This window comes from Protopterus annectens, chromosome 4.part0 (genome assembly GCF_019279795.1).
Source record: "Protopterus annectens isolate FY-2018-M chromosome 4.part0, PAN1.0, whole genome shotgun sequence".
Taxonomy (NCBI): Eukaryota; Metazoa; Chordata; order Ceratodontiformes; family Protopteridae; genus Protopterus; species Protopterus annectens.
The window spans coordinates 1,106,189,612-1,106,201,814 of record NC_056733.1 but is presented as its reverse complement, the minus strand read 5'-3'; the positions used below and the strand labels follow the sequence as shown (position 1 = coordinate 1,106,201,814).

General features: G+C 39.5%; 1 protein-coding gene across 1 annotated transcript in view; it reads left to right on the top strand.

Moving 5' to 3' along the window:
• HDAC3 (histone deacetylase 3) overlaps window positions 1-12,203 on the top strand; it is a 1,027,013-nt gene that overhangs the window by 521,629 nt on the left and 493,181 nt on the right. The gene's annotated exons all lie outside the window — the stretch shown is intronic.

The window sequence follows — 12,203 nt, the reverse complement described above, 5'->3', positions numbered from 1 at the left end:
AAAACTGTACTTTACTTTTACAGCTACAGTATGTGATGGCAGTTTTAAGGTGCCTAAGGATATTCTGTGAACGAAACAAAGTCCAGTCTAGTACCCTCTCAGGACATGTGCTTTCTGGGTGTGAGACTGAATACACCTCTCAGATGGCTTTTCTGACCCCGGACAAACAAAGAACTCTTCGCCTGTACTTCCAGCAATTATCAGTACTGTCCAGGCTGACTGCAAGGACATTCCTTCAAGCCTTGGGGTTCATGGCATCTTGCATTCTGGTACTTCCCAATGCCAAACTGCATATGAGGAAGCTACAATGGTATCTCAAAAGTGTATGGACTCAACACTGCTACGATTTGGACACTAATTCCGATAATACCTTGCATCCAGAAGGAATTCTTGTGGTGGGCACAGGAATGTCACCTAAACAAGGGACTCTCTGTGACCCGTCCAGAGGCGAGTCAGATCTTAACGACGGATGCCTCAGACCTGGCTTGGGGAGCACACTTCAATGGGAAATGGATTCAAGACACGTGGTCTCCCAAACTACAGCATTTGCATATCAACATGAAGGAGATGTTAGCAGTCCAGTTTGCCCTGATGGCTTTCAAGGACCTACTTCAACCAGGACTGGTGTTGATACAAACAGACAACACTACAGTCATGTGGTACATCAACAAGCAGGGGGGGGACCCATTCTTACCCTCTTTGCGGACAAGCTATGATATTGTGGGAGACTGCTCTGGGGTTGCACATCACTCTTCAAGCACGGTTTCTGCCAGGAGCACAGAACTCCCTAGCAGATGTATTGAGCAGACAAATTGTGGATCCTCACAAGTGGAAATTGGATCCTCAGGTATTTCAACAGTTGACAGTGGCTTGGGGAACTCCAGACCTAGATCTGTTCGCTTCTCCTCTAAATTTCCAACTTCCAAAATTTTGCACAAAGATGTTTCACCCAAAAGCTTGGAAAGTGGATGCTCTATCTTTCAGTTGGATCAACCTTCACGTCTATGCTTTTCCTCCTCTACCTCTCCTTACCAAGGTACTCTTGAAAGTCAGGCGGGACAAGCCTTGCATGATTTTAATAGCACCAGATTGGCCACGACAGCACTGGTATCCTCTGCTGAGGAGTTTAATTCAGGAGCCTCCTTGGCCTTTGCCACAGCTCCCTCACTTGTTGTCCCAGTCAAGCAGTCATTTGCTCAATGTCAGGGTGCAGTCCCTGCATCTAGCGGCCTGGCGTATTCTGTTTTAGAGCCTGTGGGTTCTCAGCTTCCTCAACAGGTGTTAGATGTCATTTTGGAAGCTAGGCGGCCCAGCACTAGAAAAGTTTATGCTGATAAATGGAAGAGATTTTTTCTTTGGAGCACAACAAAGGACTTTGATGTCTCGGTACCTAATTTGAGTTTTGCACTGCAGTACCTTACTGAATTACTAGACAAGGGTTTGTCGTTTTCCTCTGTGAAGGTTCATGCTGCAGCCATTTCTGCTCACTATGATTGTGACCCTCCTTTATTTTCTCACCCTTTGTTTAAGCAATTTCTTAGAGGGCAAAATTATAAGACCCCCACGTAGAGCTCCTACTCCTTCCTGGGATCTCAATTTTGTGTTGGAGAAGCTTACTTTGCCTCCTTTTGAACCTGCAGCTACGTCTGATTTGAAGTTTTTGTCTTGGAAGACTGCCTTTTTGTTGGCCATTACTTCTGCTAGAAGGGTATCTGAATTGCAGGCTCTCATGGCAGTTGAACCCTTTCTAATATTCCATAAGGATAGAGTTTCTTTGCGTACTGACCCTACTTTCATGCCAAAAGTGATTTCTAATGTGGCCTTGAACCAGTCTATCCATTTGCCTACCTTTTATGCTGATCCCCAAAATAAGGGGGAAAAAATCTTGCATTCTTTGGATATACACAGGCAGTTACGTTATTTGAGCAGAACTAAGGTGTTCAGACAGACTCAACAGTTATTTGTTACTTTTGCTTTGGGTTCACAAGGGAAAGCTGTTTCAAAGCAGACTATTTCAAAGTGGATTGGTAATTGTATTGCTTTTTGTTATTCTCATCATGGGAAAAATGTTCCTGCTGGAATTAGACCTCATTCCACTAGGGCTACTGCCACTTCTACTGCTTTTTTGAGGGTGTAGCTGCTAAGGATATTTTGGAAGCGGCTACTTGGAGTTCAGTTCATACTTTTATTAAGCATTACCATCTCCCTCTTTTCTCCAAGTCCAGGGCTGGGTTTGCCACTGCAGTCTTACAGGGCATGTTAGCAGCCCCTAATGCTTTTTAGTTTGCCAGCCTCCCTTTTCCTTTGCTTTGGGATTCTACCCACAGGTTATGACTGCAGCAATGTGAGACGAAGAACATAGTACAGTTTTGTACCTACCATAAATGTAGATGTTCGAGGATCCACATTGCTGCAGTCCTATTTTTCCTCCCTCCTTCCCCTCCTTCCCCTCTTTGGTTTGGGGTGGTTGTTGTTGTTGTTGTTGTTATTGTTGTTTGGGGGTAATTGTTATTTTTCTCCTTTGTGGCTCTGGCCTTTTCTTTTTAAGGCCTTCTGACATCTGGGGCAAGAAAGACTGAGGATATGGCGTCGGTCATGTGCTTAAGTACTACTACGTACTGACGTCAGCTCCGGGCGCCCATGACCGACGCCAGCCTAACTCTTTGGTATTCGGGCCGACCGAGGACAGCGGACTACCCACAGGTTATGACTGCAGCAATGTGGATCCTCGAACATCTACATTTATGGTAGGTACAAAACTGTACTTTAAGCAGTTGTCACTGCCAGCTGCTTAACAAGAAGTTCTAAAACCATGGGTACACAGTGGGTTTGCTCAGCCATACTGCAGTTATGGTTCCACTGAAAGTGGTATTTTCTACCCATGTACATGACCAAATATTGTGTAGCCTAAGTGGAACAGTAGCTTCAGACTCTTAAGACTCATTGGCGAGGGTCCTTCTCATAGGTAATGAGAACCCTACTTAATGATCAGGAATATCCTATCTTTTACTTTGCTGTGAGTTGGCATTCTCTTCAAAATTTCTGTAGAAGATAAACCTAATTAGAAACATAAATTTGATATAATAAGAGTGGATGTCCTTCTATTCCTATGTTGCAGTATTCTTGGTGTGGGATTTTTCCACCTCTGGCGACCCATAGGTTGGCTTCTATAGAAAAGCTTCAGCTTGGCTGTTGTAGTTGCGTGGGATGTCGCACGCAGTGCCATAAACCAGCAATCTTAAATGTGACGTCTGCACACACAGACCTCAGAACTTTTCAGCTGCAGACTGACTTGTGTGTCTTGCTCCTTCACCGCAAGACATCTAAAAGCCAAGTACCCTGTTGGGGTTTTCTTTATTCTAGCTAAAGCTTGGTTTGTTGTAGCAATCCTTAGCCAATGTCAGCAAAACAGGGCAAATGCGTTTTTTGCTTAGGCCGGGAGCACGATCACAACTCTTGCTCGATCTGACAGTCTTTCATTCCCAAGACCCTTTGCAGTTGTCTGGCCACACTAAATCTCTACCTAGAAAGCCAAAGGCTTAAAAGATTAGCGCTTGGGATGTATCCCGTCTCGGAGGCCTCTACTGAGCCTCTGGGAAAGAAGGCAAAGTTTCCTAGGCCCTCTTCCTCTGCTGCTCTGCTATCTGATGCCCTGCCAGCTACCGATTTAGGAGTTGAGGGACGTCCAAACCTGTCAACTTCTACAGCGACCTTGGAGCAAGCTGCTTCGCAATTGACGACTGGCACTTCCCCGGAGCCCACACAGACACTGGCTACTGCCAAGGGCGAGGGGGAAGAAGACACAGCTGGGCCTTCGACCGGGATCCCTCCACCAGACACTGTTACTGTTAGTCACGCATCTGACACCAGGCCTACTCCTAAGTCTACCCCAGTCAAGAAGAAACAAAAAAACTAAACATCTGGCTACTCCTGCAGAAGGTCTGCCTGACTGGCAGTCCTTCATGTCTTCCTTAATGCAGGCCTTTCTGGCTCTAAAGCCTTCAGCCTCTTCTCCTGCCACTCTTTCTCTGCTTAGCCCTAGGCCTGCCTCTGCTTCCTCTCTCCCACCACTTACCTAATGAGAGGGAAGAAGAGCAAGATACCTATTCCTTTTCTGAGGAATCCATTACTTACACTTCCCAGATAGCCTCTCCTCGAGTATTATTCAACAGATGAGGAATCAGGGACGCCAGGAAATCTACTACAAGAAAATTATACCGAGCTAAATGGGAAAGATTTTCAAAATGGTGTCCGGACAATGGCAGGGATCCATGCATCGCAGATCCCCCCCCCAGTTCTTACATGTGTGTGTCAACTAGTAAAGGGCGGACTCTTGCTCTTCAGTGAAAGTCCACCTTTCAGCAATTTCGGCCTGCCACTAGACCCTCCCCTACTAACCAGGCTCAACATGAATCTATTCTTAAAGGGGATATTACACATCAAAAAAACAACAACCACGGATCCAACACCAACAATTTATTGCACACAAGTCCCTAGCGCCTCTGCCTTCGCCTTCCAGGAGAATAACTTCAATTAACTTGCAAGCATTTTTATACAACAGTCAATAAAATAATCAAATTATTCAATTATCAATTATATAATTAATTATTAAAAACTCTCCAATTACACTCCAAATTCATGCCCCTTGGTATCATAGTATCATACTTCAATATAAAAACAGTTTCTTTATATAACAATTTACATTTAACTTTTTCTTCATTTTCATACATACTTAAACTCTCTAAAACTATAGCTAACAAACCCTTGGCATCACCGTTATGGAACTCTTTAAAATGTGTAGCAAGTAAAATGTGTAGATAAAACAGCGCGTTTATATATCAAAAGGGGTTATGATGCTCAAGAGGTAATGTCATCATTAAATATTATAAAAAGAGCTAATCAAGATATTAATAAAATACAGAAGAAAAATAAGAAAAAAATGTACACATTCTTTGGGTGATGAATCAAATAAAATTTTTATGGTTATGACTTATGATTTACTTTAGATATTTGCCATATGATGAAATATTATTGGAAATCATTATTTAAATATAAAGAGTTAATATCAATTTTCCTAGAAATATTACTTTCTCTTATAGGAGAGGAAGAAACCTAAAAGACATGTTGGTTCATGCAGGTTTCTCCACCCCAAGTTTGCATTTAAATGTTAACGTTAATGATAAATTATGGGGCACATACTCTTGTGGTAAGTGTGTCTCTTGTAAGTATGTGTGTAATAGATTTGAATACATTAATGGTAAACAATTTTATCATATGGTGAATTATTCATGTAATACTGAAAGAATAATATATGCATTAAAGTGTCCTTGCAATATGTTCTATGTAGGGGAAAGTAAACGAGCTTTTAAAACGCGGCTGCAGGAACATTTAAGAGATATAAAATATAAGAAAATGGAAAGTCCTATTGCTACACATTTTAAAGAGTTCCATAATGGTGATGCCAAGGGTTTGTTAGCTACAGTTTTAGAGAGTTTAAGTATGTATGAAAATGAAGAAAAAGTTAAATGTAAATTGTTATATAAAGAAACTGTTTTTATATTGAAGTATGATACTATGATACCAAGGGGCATGAATTTGGAGTGTAATTGGAGAGTTTTTAATTAATTATATAATTGATAATTGAATAATTTGATTATTTTATTGACTGTTGTATAAAAATGCTTGCAAGTTAATTGAAGTTATTCTCCTGGAAGGCGAACGCCGAGGCGCTAGGGACTTGTGTGCAATAAATTGTTGGTGTTGGATCCTTGGTTGTTGTTTTTTGGAACTATTCTGCTTTGTTCGTTGGTTGTTTATTGGTTTTGAGATGTCGAGTGATCCATCACTAAACGTGCCTAGAATTTTCAGGCAAGATTTATTTGATAAAAATCAAACAACTATGGAACAGTTTACAACTGCATTGGGTGATGTCGACAGTGTTCGGAATACATAGGAACAACAGATGATATTTTGGCAAAAATTTCTACAGAGAGAACAACAAAGACGATCTGGTAACCCTTTTTCGAATGTGGGCCAAAGTGCTAATAATTTTTTACCTGCTGAAATGAGAGAGACATTTAACAAACTTGATAAGCTAATGGCTAAAGAATTAGCCGTGCATTTGAACTGTCTGAGTCTACAAAGGTATATTGAATTAGACATTACACCTAGAGGCTTGTGAGCCTTTAAGAATCCAACGACTCCTTTTGATTTAGTAGATGAAACTGACAAAGCTTTTCAAAAAAGATGGGTAGAGGCTGCCCATCGTTGTTCCATTGAGTGGGTAACAATTCTAGTTGAACGTGATAAAGTAAAACCGGAAAGACTTAAAATTGAAATTAATAATGCTTGTGAGACTCTATCAGAAATGGCTGGCTTATCGCGTATGGAATTGTGTTTAAAAGATATACAAAATAAGCTAATAGATCTGGAGAAGGAATTGTTGAATGTTAAAAAATACAAACTAAATCGTGACATCAAAGATTATGCAGGGGGCTCGGCATTCTCTCGTCCAATCAACAAGAACCGACGTCGTAACGTCAGGTTTGCGGACGAGGAAAACTGTTCGGAACATGGTAGGCCAAATACTACATCGGATGCTTCTACAGATTGGGATAGTGAAGCTGGAGAAGGTGGTAATGATTATCCAGAGTTACCGGCGGCACAGAATCCACAACAGTTTCAAAATTCCTTTCGGAGAAAGAGGTGGTCGGAATATGGTAATAGAGACGAATTCAGAGGTAATGCTACCAGTACTGAGAATGGACGGAGACAATTTTCAGAGACATCTGGGACTGTACAGAGGTACAAATGTTTTAGGAAAAGTTAACTCTTTAATAAGTGACTTGGTAGACTGTGAAAACAATGTTAATAATTATATTATTAACTTGAGTGGCCTCACTATTAGTGAGGCTACAATTTCCGCACTTAATCATGGTTTGAAATATGTTCCTACAGTCTTACCTAGGTTGTATGTTTTAAAAAGTGACATCTATCGCTTTATACGCAAATTAAATCTGATGTGTTTTTTTTTTAAATAATCATAATGATTTTTGCTTATTGAATAAGTTAAATGAGAAAAATTTAAGTACCGATGATGATTCAGATGACCGTTATTATTCTTGTGTATCTGATAGTGACAGTTATATGGATTCCAATGTGTACTGTCGTTTAGATACAAGTAGGATTAAGGTTAAAAGTACTTTTTCACCGCCTTTCCAACATGAAGGAATAAAAAATTTTTCGGCCATGATAAATTTTGCAGCTGAAAATATTTATAGTGAATTTGATAATAAACAAAGTAACATTCAATATAATTTAACTAAAAATGAGTGGCTTGCCATTAGAGGTCTTGCGGCTAATAAGGAAATAATAGTAAAACCAGCTGACAAGGGTAATAAAATTGTATTAATGCATCATACCCAATATGCTAGGATGTGTTGGGAACATTTAAATGATAGTAGAACATATGAAAAGTGTGAGATAAAACAATATGAACAAGCTGTTAAAATGTTTGAGGATCTTTGTCACAAAGGTTATAGATTAGGGTACTTTTCAAAGGAAGATATTTCTAAAAAAATTTTCAACAAAAGGATGTGAAGTAGCAAAGTTTTACTGCTTACCAAAAGTACATAAAAACTTATATCATCCACCAGGTCGTCCGATCGTGTCAGCATGTAACTATTTTACATACAACATGGGCTTATTTTTGCATAGCTTTTTATTTCCTTTTGTGATAAAGCAGCCTTCATATATTAAGGATAGTTTTGATTTTTTAACAAAAATTTCATCTATAACTTGGAGTGTGGATATGTATTGGTTTACAGCAGATGTTAGAAGTTTGTATACAAGCATAGAACATAGACATGGCCTTAAAGCCATAGAGAAATTATTAGGAAAGTCCTTTGTCATCATACATTACGGAGCTTATAGGATCTTGTTTAGAGAATAATTTTTTTAGTTTTGATGGACAATTATTCCATCAACTAAGAGGAACAGCGATGGGAGCAGCATTCGCCCCTATGTATGCAAATGCTATGATGAATCTTTTTGAGGTAGAATTTTTGTATAGGATGGAATTTTTTATAAATAATGTTGTTAGTTATAGTTATACAGACAATTTAATTTTTATTTGTAGGGGTGGAGAATCAGAAATATGTAAATTTAAGAGTGATTTACAAATGAATGAATTTGGTTTAAAATTTGACGGTTTCCAAGTTGGTGGTAAAGTGAATTTTTTAGATATAATTGTAGAAGGAAATTTGAATGGTAAGTTGGTGACAAAAATATTTCGAAAATTTGAAAGTTAATTGCATCTGTTAGATGGACAAAGTTGCCATCCTCCACACCTTTTAAAATCATTACCTTATGGCGAATTTTTAAGAATAAATAGGTTATATAAGCATAATGATGAAGTTGATGATGAATTAGATAAAACAGCGCATTTATATATCAAAAGGGGTTATGATGCTCAAGAGGTAATGTCATCATTAAATAGTATAAAAAGAGCTAATCAAGATATTAATAAAATACAGAAGAAAAATAATAAGAAAAAAATATACACTCATTCTTCGAGTGATGAATCTAATAAAATTTTTATGGTTATGACTTATGATTTACTTTAGATATTTGCCATATGATGAAATATTATTGGAAATCATTATTTAAATATAAAGAGTTAATATCAGTTTTTCCTAGAAATATTACTTTCTCTTATAGGGGAGGAAGAAACCTAAAAGACATGTTGGTTCATGCAGGTTTCTCCACCCCAAGTTTGCATTTAAATGTTAACGTTAATGATAAATTACGGGGCACATACTCTTGTGGTAAGTGTGTCTCTTGTAAGTATGTGTGTAATAGATTTGAATACATTAATGGTAAACAATTTTATCCTATGGGGAATTCATGTAATACTGAAAGAATAATATATGCATTAAAGTGCCCTTGCAATATGTTATATGTAGGGGAAAGTAAACGAGCTTTTAAAACGCGGCTGCAGGAACATTTAAGAGATATAAAATATAAGAAAATGGAAAGTCCTATTGCTACACATTTTAAAGAGTTCCATAATGGTGATGCCAAGGGTTTGTTAGCTACAGTTTTAGAGAGTATAAGTATGTATGAAAATGAAGAAAAAGTTAAATGTAAATTGTTATATAAAGAAACTGTTTTTATATTGAAGTATGATACTATGATACCAAGGGGCATGAATTTGGAGTGCAATTGGAGAGTTTTTAATAATTAATTATATAATTGATAATTGAATAATTTGATTATTTTATTGACTGTTGTATAAAAATGCTTGCAAGTTAATTGAAGTTATTCTCCTGGAAGGCGAAGGCCGAGGCGCTAGGGACTTGTGTGCAATAAATTGTTGGTGTTGGATCCGTGGTGGTTGTTTTTTTGGAACTATTCTGCTTTGTTTGTTGGTTGTGTATTACACATCAAACCTACAAGAAAACCCATCCCACCACCCTGGGACCTTAACTTCATTCTGGAACAACTAAGCCAGTGTCCTTTTGAACCTGCTAGTGCAGCTACTCTGCAAATGTGCACATGGAAGACAGTACTGCTAGTGGCCATAACTTCAGCCAGAAGGGTGTCTGAATTACAGGCCCTAATGGCCTGCCCCCCCCCATACAGTACCTTCCACAAGGACAGGGCAACACTAAGAACTAACCATTCCTTTATGCCAAAGGTGGTCAATGATCTGTCCTTAAACCAGTCTGTTCATCTTCCTACCAGTGATGGTGAGAGGATACTACACTCCCTCGATGTACACAGACAGCTAAGATTTTACCTAGACAAAACAAAATCCATTAGAAAATTCAATCAACTCTGTTTCCTCCTACCCCAGGGCCCTGGGCAAGGCAGTCTCCAAACAAATCAGTACATGTTGGATTAGAAAGGCCATTTGCTTCTGTTACTCATCATGGCTAAAAACTCCCACAGGGAGTTAAAGCTCACTCCACCAGGGCTGTGGCAGTCTCCAAAGCCTTTCTAAAGGGCCTGGACACTGATTCCATCCTGGTAGCAGCCACATGGTCCACCATTCACACTTGCACCAAACACTACAAGTTAAACATGGTCTCCAGAGCATGTGCAGGGTTTGCCAGGCTTTGTGGAATCAGTCTCTTCTACCTCCACCCTTCCTTCCAACTAAGCTGTGGTACTCTCCCACACCAAGAATACTGCAACATAGGAGTAGAAGGACATAGAATATTTGTGTAAAATCTTACCATAACTATAGATGCCCTTCTCTTCCATGTTGCAGTATTCCTTCCCACCCACCAAAATCCCCTTATCCTTCTCTCCCACTCATATCCTCAGGTCTCTGGCGGTCTGCACCCTACCCTGTGACCTATCCAACCACATAATGGCTCCTTGACCCTATGAACTGACATCAGGGGCTACTCCTCCTGCTGGGCCTTCAAGTTCTGAGGTCTTTGCATGCAGACGTCACATTTAAGGTCCCTGGTTTATGGCTCTACTTGTGACGTCCCACGCAAGTACAACAGCCAAGCCGAAGCTTTTGTATAGGAGCCAACGTACAGGTCCCCTGAGGTGAAAAATCCCACACCAAGAATACTGCAACATGGAAGAGAAGAGCATCTGTGGTTATGGTAAGATTTTACACAACTATTCTATTTGTTACTCTGAGTGCATCTCTCCTGAGTAGTAGTAGTAGTTGTGGTTTGGCACCTAGTGTCGCTTGGTCACCACACTGGTACTGTGCAAGAAAACATGGTGGTAGTGTGCTGGTTCATGTAAGGGCTTACGACTCATGGTGTCTGTCACTATACACTCCTGGTGTGTCTTAAAAAGTGTGGAAGAATCTCTAGTCACTTGCTGTGACATTTGCCTACGTCAGGCTATGTTCCTTGGCAGATCAAGCTCCATTTTAGATTTGATGACTTGATCTTGGTTAGGGGTTTAGTTAAGACCATTCACATTGGCATGTTTTTAGCTAGGGCTGCATACACTGGCAGCTTGGCATCTTGGTCTTTCTCCAGTATTTTGTTTGGCTTGTATACATGGACAGATTGGCGTTGGTTCCTGATTGTGCCTTGTTTGTACATTGACAATAGATTTCTTTGCTTGTTGGCACTGCCAACATAAGCTTCTGTACCGATTTACCTCAGGCCATGTTAACTGTCAGTTGATAGGTTTTACCTATGGTTGTGGACATAGACTACTCTTATTCAACTCTGGTAGACTACTCTTATTCAACTCTGGTATGGATAAAGAGCTTCCTTCTCTAATATTGTGTAGAACATTGGTGGGTGGTGGGGGTTGGAGTCTGAGTCAAAAGCCAAATGAATCCTGGACCTAGGTAATGAGGAATTTCAAGTACTGTTCGCTGTGGTCAAAGTTGGCAGAAGAAAGTGTTCTGGACACTTGAGTCCTGCATTCATGGATTTTAAATATTTTTTTCTGTTTTTGATCAGATCTGCATTTTATATGCATACATTATTCTGGTATGTTAAGTTTTTGCACAAAGATATTGTTTGAGATGCCAAAAACTTAGGTTTGGTAATTGACAGTGAGAATAAGAGAATTGTTACATGCATACACAACAGGAAGAATTGTATAATCATGGAAGCTTGTTTGTAAGAGCTGAAGGGAATTGTGCATGCATACACAACAGGGGACATTTGTATAACCTTGGAAGCTTGGTCGTAAGAGCTGAAGGGAATTGTGCATGCATGCACAGCAGGGGGGGAATTGTATAACCTTGTAAGCTTGTTTGTGAGATCTGAAGGGAATTGTGCATGCATACACAACAGGGGGTATTGTGTAAACTTGGACACTTGTTTGTAAGAGGTGAAGGGAATTGTGATTGTGAATAGGAATAAAAAGTCCATTTGATCATCATCATGGTAGAATTAATGGAGAGTCTTAGGACTGTAGGAGCTGTACTGGAGAAATTTGGATGGTGTGTAAGCACAAGTGCAAAGTAATAGTGAAGTGGTTGTTTGAGCAGTCAGCTGTTTGGTTGTTAGCTGCAACTGCACCTTTGTTTTTCTTTTACCAATAGCGTATTTTTTTAAAAAACAATTAGACATTGAGGCAAATCATCCCTCCTTGTCCTGCATTCTATTTTCTTGTTAGATGAATAGTTACACAGATGGCTGGATAGATTTTGTAAGGAACTATTCCTTAACCCTCACCACGCGTACAGCTTTTTTTTAAGGGAGGGTTTG